This window comes from Odocoileus virginianus, chromosome 25 (genome assembly GCF_023699985.2).
Source record: "Odocoileus virginianus isolate 20LAN1187 ecotype Illinois chromosome 25, Ovbor_1.2, whole genome shotgun sequence".
NCBI classification, from domain to species: domain Eukaryota; kingdom Metazoa; phylum Chordata; class Mammalia; order Artiodactyla; family Cervidae; genus Odocoileus; species Odocoileus virginianus.
In genome coordinates, this window is record NC_069698.1 from 8,024,638 (window position 1) to 8,031,899 (window position 7,262).

The window sequence follows — 7,262 nt, forward strand, 5'->3', positions numbered from 1 at the left end:
TATTGGCAGGCCTTGATGTCATGTGCAGCCGCAGAACACCGCTTGCATAACAGCGTTCACTTGATTGGCTCCTGCTCTCTGATGACCTTGTGGAGACCTGCAGGCTTTGAGATACGCTCTACAGAGAAGGCAGTCAGGGCTCCCGCAGTATAAGAGCTCTTTGTTTTCTCACTGTACCTGGCTTCTTCTTCAGTGAAGACAGAGCGACCTCATTAAGAGCTATCCTTAAAACTTCCAAGTTCCGTGCTCGCTTCGGCAGCACATATACTAAAATTGGAACGATACAGAGAAGATTAGCATGGCCCCTGCGCAAGGATGACATGCAAATTCGTGAAGCGTTCCATATTTTTGTAAATCCATGGCTAATTCATGTCAATGTATGACAAAAACCATTACAATATTGTAAAGTAATTAGCCTCCAACTAGTAAAAAAAAAAAAAGAAAGGAAAAAAAAAACTTCTAAGTTCCTGACTCCATTCTTACTCATAACCAGCCATTTCTGAATTAATTATTGATATTTTTTCAAAGGGATGATTTTCCTCAGTGGTTTATATAGATCAGTTCTATCCTGAATAGCATAGCCATGTTCTGCTATAAACACCAACAGGGGAAAAGTTAGAAGTATTTAGTTTACTGTGGTATCATATTCAGCTTTGTCAATTCAACAGTTTAGAAAGTTGTACAGCTTCAATTTTCAAAGTACAAATAAAAACTTAAAAAGAAAAAAATCACTATATAATATATGTGAATTGTTATACTGGTTTTTGTTGCTGTTATTTTGTGGGATTTTTGTGAAGTATTCTTACAGTGTTTAATCTGCACCCAGTCCAGGACTGAATCCTATGGTAGATCTAAGAAAGAGAGACAGAAAAAAAAAAAAAAAAAGAAAAGAAAGAAAGAAACAGAAATAAAAGAAGGAGAAAGAAAGCAAGCAAAGTCTCACCTAGAAAAAGTTTATCATTTAGTAAAAGAATCCACCTTATAAACATGTAAAACAACTTGAGAAGGATCTATCAATGGCTTCTGATTTTTTTTTTCTTATGTTGTTTGGTTTATTTTCTTCTTGTCTCACTCAAAACTAGACTTTTTGAATTACCATTTTTGAGCATGGAGGAAAATAAGGAAAGGAACCAAAAAAGTTGTATCTCAGAAAAAAAAAAAAGGGTGGCAATAACAGAGATAGGCTAAGTGGAGACAAGTGCTTTATTTATAATACTTTGTTAATGTATTTTTAAAGGTTGAGATACTGTTATTGTGCAATTATGGTCATTCACTATGTAGGAGGTGTGTGTGTGTGTGTGTGTGTGTGTGTGTGTGTGTGCCTGTGCATATGTTCATTATATTAACCTTCAATAATAAGAACTATCTTCACAGCAGCAAGTAATAGCCTTTGAGTTACAGGTGTTTTCTTTCCCTCCGATGTGTCCAGTCATTCAGAAACAATCCAAAATTTTAGCTGCTTGAGTACCCTAGCTGTCACTTCTTCAGCAGAGTATCTGCAGGCAGAACAAGCTCACTGCTCTCTAATTTTCAGTGACCTCCACCTCCTCCTTTGTCTTTTTAACTGATGTAAGATCTGACTAACAAACTTTATTATTGAGAAAAGGAAGAAGCAATTAACTAAACATATAGACAGTCATCCAAATGCTATGGAAAAAGATAATCATGATCTTCTCAGGCACTTAAAGGAGTAATTATCAGGATAAGTGCAGCCCTGAGGTGGGGAGGTTTTGCAGAAGCCAGTGTGAACAATCTGGGCCATGGACCAGACAGGGACTGAGTCTAAATTCACATCCATTGTAAGTATTTTTAGCTAGGCTGCCCTTAACGAGTGTCCTGAATCTCATCTTCAGTGGCCTTGGGCAGCTTTTTGTTATTCAGTTGGCTGAATGGAATTTAAATAACTCACTAAATAAATAAGGGTTTTTAGTACTTTGAAAGTCTATAAAAATAAACTAGTCTATTCCCAGCATGAGTCCAAATAATTTTCTTTTCCTGTTTTTGTGATCTTTTGTTTATCAAAATTATCCTTTATTTCTTATAGCCTGACCTCCATGCCTCAGATGGGTACAGATCAAGCAGTGTATGAATACAGTGAAGGTGAGTGGGATTTGTATTTATTTTCCTTACTGTTATTTCTTCTTCATAGTGATTGATTTATTACTTAAATAGGAAAATGGGATTGGAGCACTGATAGCTAGGCGCTAAAGAAAGAGCCAGTAAAGATGATTAAAAGAGATGGAATTATCTCCACTGGATGATAACGATAAAAGAAGCCTAGGTTGGTAAGAACATAGGAATGAGACCATATAGTGTGATGGTGTTGGGCTGCCCTACACAATCCTGAGACCAAAGAAAGAGTCCAGAGTCAGTGACAGAAACATCAGTGATTCATCGGATAGGGACTCTCACAAGTCAGAGGCAAGGATCCCAGAGCTACATCCTGTCATGTACTACAGATGGCAGATAGGACACAGTTGCAATATCTGGTACCCATGGGAGGAGGAGGCTGTCTGTTACAGAGGGCATAGCATCAGAAGACTCCTTGGTTGCCAAGGGGAACTGCGGGAACAGCCTCCACACAACTCTTCTGGGTTAGCAGCTGTTGCAAGGGCTGCTATCTCCAGCTCATGACTGACTATACTGGAGCCATTTTGGTCTGAGAGCTAGAACTGTAGCTGGGGTTCTGGCCTATCACATAGGAAGTTACTGATTAAACTTTCAGCTCAGAGTGAGGTGGGGGTGGCGGGGTGGGACCGGTCACTTAAGCCTGAGGCAGTGGTCAGACAGAGGATGCATAAAGAGTGATAGAACAGCCATTTTATGAGGACTGATAAGGCTTTGACTAGAAGAAAAAGAACAGGTCTGAAAGAAACTTTGAATTCTATTTATTTTTTTAATCTAAGAATGAAGTGACCTTAGGCAAAACATTTGACTTAGAGACTTGCTTTCTCTCGGCTCCAAACTTGTGCCCAAGCAGTCTCAATGGTTTATGATAATCAAATGAGATCATGAGGATTGTGTAGTAATTTTCACTATGCCTACATGTTTACTTGCTATTTGTAAGGTTAGAATTGCTTTTAGAAGGTAGGAATAAGGAATTTTGCAGAGAGAGATATGACATTTTTTTTTTTTTTAAAGTAACGCAGTTTCCTTCACTTGAATCATGTGGATAAAAGAGGCTCTTACTCTTTTAAATCCAAGAAAAGTACTGTGGTCATTCCTGCTCTAGTTTTTAATTTCTTATGGCTTCAGCCAAAGTAGTTAGTAGAGAAGGAAAATTCTTTGAGATGCTAAAATGGAATTGAGAAGATAAGACATGGATATAATTTAATTAACAACATATTTATGAAAGTGTGTTCTTAAAATACACATGGACTTCTTTCTCCCCCTTCTTCCTAGAACATCCTTATTTAATATTGTTCATGTGATCTAGTCACTTTTCCACTGTATATGTAGGCCATATTTCAAAACAAGACTCACAGATTTCTGCAGCATCTAGGCAGAGTTTAAAAGTCCATGAATTCTTTTCAGAAGACTCTCCTGTTACCCATTCCTGCCAGGCACTTATGCCCTGTGTAATTCCCATAGAATTACAGTCTCAGCTTGTTATCATCCCTGTGTTTTCAGATATCACTCTTAAGATTCCTCATAATTTAATAAATAACTCTTGGAGATGGACAATTTATTGAGAGAGACCCAATGAATTCCCAAGGATGAAATCTGAAGCTCAGTAGTAGTAGTTTGAAAAATATTTTGGGAGTAGAAATCATCTCATATAAAAAATCTCCAAACTATATCACAAATATCCTAAGCCTTCCTTGCTCATGCTGACAGCTGGCTTGTAATTCATTGTTTATAAGAACATGGTATTTCATCAAGGAAATTAATATTCTTGAGATGATTCCTTTAAATAACAATAGATATTTATTGTTGACATTCACATAAATTATAAAGGAATGCTGGTGCTTAAGAAATATAATTTATTATTTAATGCAAATTGCATTTAATGTTAGACTATCACACATCAAAGATGCATTTCAGTTGAGATTTAATCTTATTATTTATAACACCTTGCGTTTGTTCTTGCCTAGTTGCTTGCTTTTATAATATGGATTCTCCGTGCACTAAGCAAATGTGCAATGTACATATAGAAACTAAATATCCTGATTGGATTCATGTAGTGATTTTTGTCCAGTAAACTCTCGAGGACATTATCCATATTAAAGATACCCTGACTACCAATATAAACTACTATCAGTAGAAAGTCAGCTGGCTATTCACCTTTAAAGTAGGGTAGAGCTCTGTCTGTGACCTTGAATTCCCAATTGAGAGCATAATTATTTCAATTAATTTATTCCTCTCCTTCTTATCCTTTTGTGGTAATTGGATACACAAGGTGGTAGAGACTGCATTATTTACTCGAGAGAAGCTGTTTTTCTTTCACGGCTTAAATATGTATTTAGGATGTTCCATCAAATACTATTTCCTCAGGCTATGATACACATTGTAATATACATTTGAGAAGCTTATTTAAAAATCACATCATGGTTTCTAACTTATCACATGCTTCTAACTAAAGAAAACCTTTGGGTGCTGACTTCTTTTGAAAATGAACACAATTTCTCTTATAATTTCTGACAGTTCATGAACTATGTAGCATTTTTGTGTTATCTTTAGAGATGGAAATCTGGTTGAAGGAAGAGGGTGGGGTTTTATCTTGAAGTGATGTTTAAAGGGAAAAACACATTATTTTTACTTAGAACATATATATAGCTCACTATAAAACTAACAACATTTTCTAAAGATACTTTTATTATCACTTTTCAAAAGACTACTCATTAAATGTATTATTTTATTAGGAGTAGCTCTAGCAAAAATGATCAAAACTGGGGGAGAAATAACTAGAGTTTTCTCTCAGTCACCCATCTCTAACCACTAATGGATATGATTTCACTGCAACTCAAATTTTATGTCTAGCTGATAACCTACTATGCCTTAGCAATTAGGAGATTTGACTCAAAAAGTATGTTAAGAAGGATCTCTTTTGAGAGAAAAGAAGTAGTTATTTTTTGATAATATATTTGTATATGTGTGTATAATAGGTTCTTACTTTTCATTTAATAGTTCATTGTGTGACACATGGACATGAGACAATTGTATTTTTACTTATGTGAACTATTAAAAGTGTTTTTAATTAGCCAAGTAATAGCCTGCAGAGATAGTTCACATAATCTGCATACTTAAAATGAACAATTTAAAGGAAAGTCAATAAAGTCAATTTGGGGTTACTTTTAAATAATAAATATAATGTAACTAAATAATAATTTAATTTGTAATTAGTATTGATTTTAGAATGATAATACAGGTGATGCTAGACCTTCTGAATAAATTTTGAAAAGTTCTTTTCTTTTCCATCGAGTTCTTCTTTTCTAGTAAACTAATTGTTTGGAATACAGTTGATTCTCTTTTCCCAAAGTCCACATTTGTGAATTAGCCCATTTGCTAAAGTTTATTCGTATCCTCAGCAACAATAGTCTTAAGGTACTTTGAAGACGTGCACATATGTAGAGTGGCCAAAAGTTTGAGTAGCCGCACAATTCTGAACGGGGCAAAGCTCTGCCTTCTTGCATCGGCTCTCATACTCTAAGTGCTCTCCTTTCTGCAGTCTATTAAGTGCTCCACTGTTTGTATTTTTGTGCACCATGCTGGTGATATTTTGCTGTTTACAGTGCTTTGACAAGTGTAGTGCTGAAATGCTGTCTAGTTTTCCAAAGCTCAAGAAGACTGTGGCATGCCTTATAAAGTAACTACACATGTAAGATGAGCTTCTCTCAAGTAGGACCTATAGTACTATTGACTATGAGTTTAATGTTCATGGATCAACAGTATATTAAAATAAGTTGTCATTAAAACAGAAACACACATGATATAAAGTTTTGTATTGATCATTTGACACTGTGACCCAACAAGTACCTAACTTTCTATTTTTCCTAGGAGTAGTGATTCATATTCCCTAGTTTAGAATTCCATGCAACTTCATAAATCATAACTATGCAAATAATGAGAATTGATGGTCCTTGGCTTACGCTTCTAAGCACAGTGACTTATGTTGGCAATAGTTTGCTTTACACAGTTCCTCATACAAGGCCTTTTGTAGAAATATGTTTCGCTTAATCTAACCAAGACATGTAGCTTTACCATTTTTTTCAGAGAGAATAAATAATTAGCCTATTTTATCTTTCACCTCTCTTCACATTGATCTTCTTTTGTCTTTAAATGTTTCATCATAGGTCAGACTGTAGCTACAAAGTCAAAGAATGGCCTCAATCCTATAAAAATTCGCTGTAGTTTCACCTGGTACAATAGCTCTTCTTCTGGGTTTGGACTAATCATCACCTGGGATGAAAAAGGTCCTTGCTTCTGTTTCACTTCATGATATACTTTGAATGCTTTTATGTGCATGGGGGTTTTCTGCTTTATTTGAGGAATTTTTTTTTAATCAGATTGTAGTTGTGATTAAATTAAAGAATTTCTCACCACGTGGTCAACGTGAAGATTATGTTTACTGTATTTTTTTGTCTTTTTTTTTTTTTTTTGTCCTTTCTTGCATGGCATTGCTTGTAGCAAAATTCTCTCTGTAGCTACCTTTGACCATGGAAAAGGAATGAAAAATCATGCTTCTCACTTAAGACTCAGCCATGTAGAGCTTATGAAATGCAAACCTTAGAAACTCTTTATTAGCTTTGCTTTGGTGATGGAAACCAACTGCCATCAGAGAGAAACCTTTTGTTATTGCTACAAATGATTCATAACTTTAGATCTGAAGGCAGATTTGTGTTTGTGGAGCTATAGATGCAGTCAGATTTTATGCTTCCTTTATTGGTGCCCCCAGCTTGGTTTGTGATTCACTGCCAGCTTTGCTCTCTTGTGTTAGATGTCTGGAGAGAGGAAATAAGGAGCTTGAGTCATGATTTCTTCTCTAAGATTTTGGAAGCAGTTTACATATCCAATACCCTTTTGTTTGACTATTGCACCCATAAAACTCTGAAAAAAAAAAAGAGATTATAGAAAAACTGCTGATGTGGCCTCAACCTAAGCAGCATGTGCATAATAACATCCATGCAGCTAGTAAGCCACTCTGCTAACAAGCATCGGACGTATTCTGGTGAAACAAGAAGTTAAGTTATCTGAAATGGCCACAGTCTGTTTGAATGAATACTGTCTTCTCAGTTGTTTCTAGATAAAAATTCAATGAGTTA

General features: G+C 35.6%; 1 non-coding gene across 1 annotated transcript; it reads left to right on the top strand.

The window, feature by feature from the left end:
- Window positions 1–243: 243 nt before the first annotated feature.
- Window positions 244–350, top strand: LOC139031135 (U6 spliceosomal RNA). Its single transcript, XR_011483541.1, has one exon. It is a non-coding gene; the product is annotated as a U6 spliceosomal RNA (small nuclear RNA).
- The last annotated feature ends 6,912 nt before the right edge of the window (window positions 351–7,262 follow it).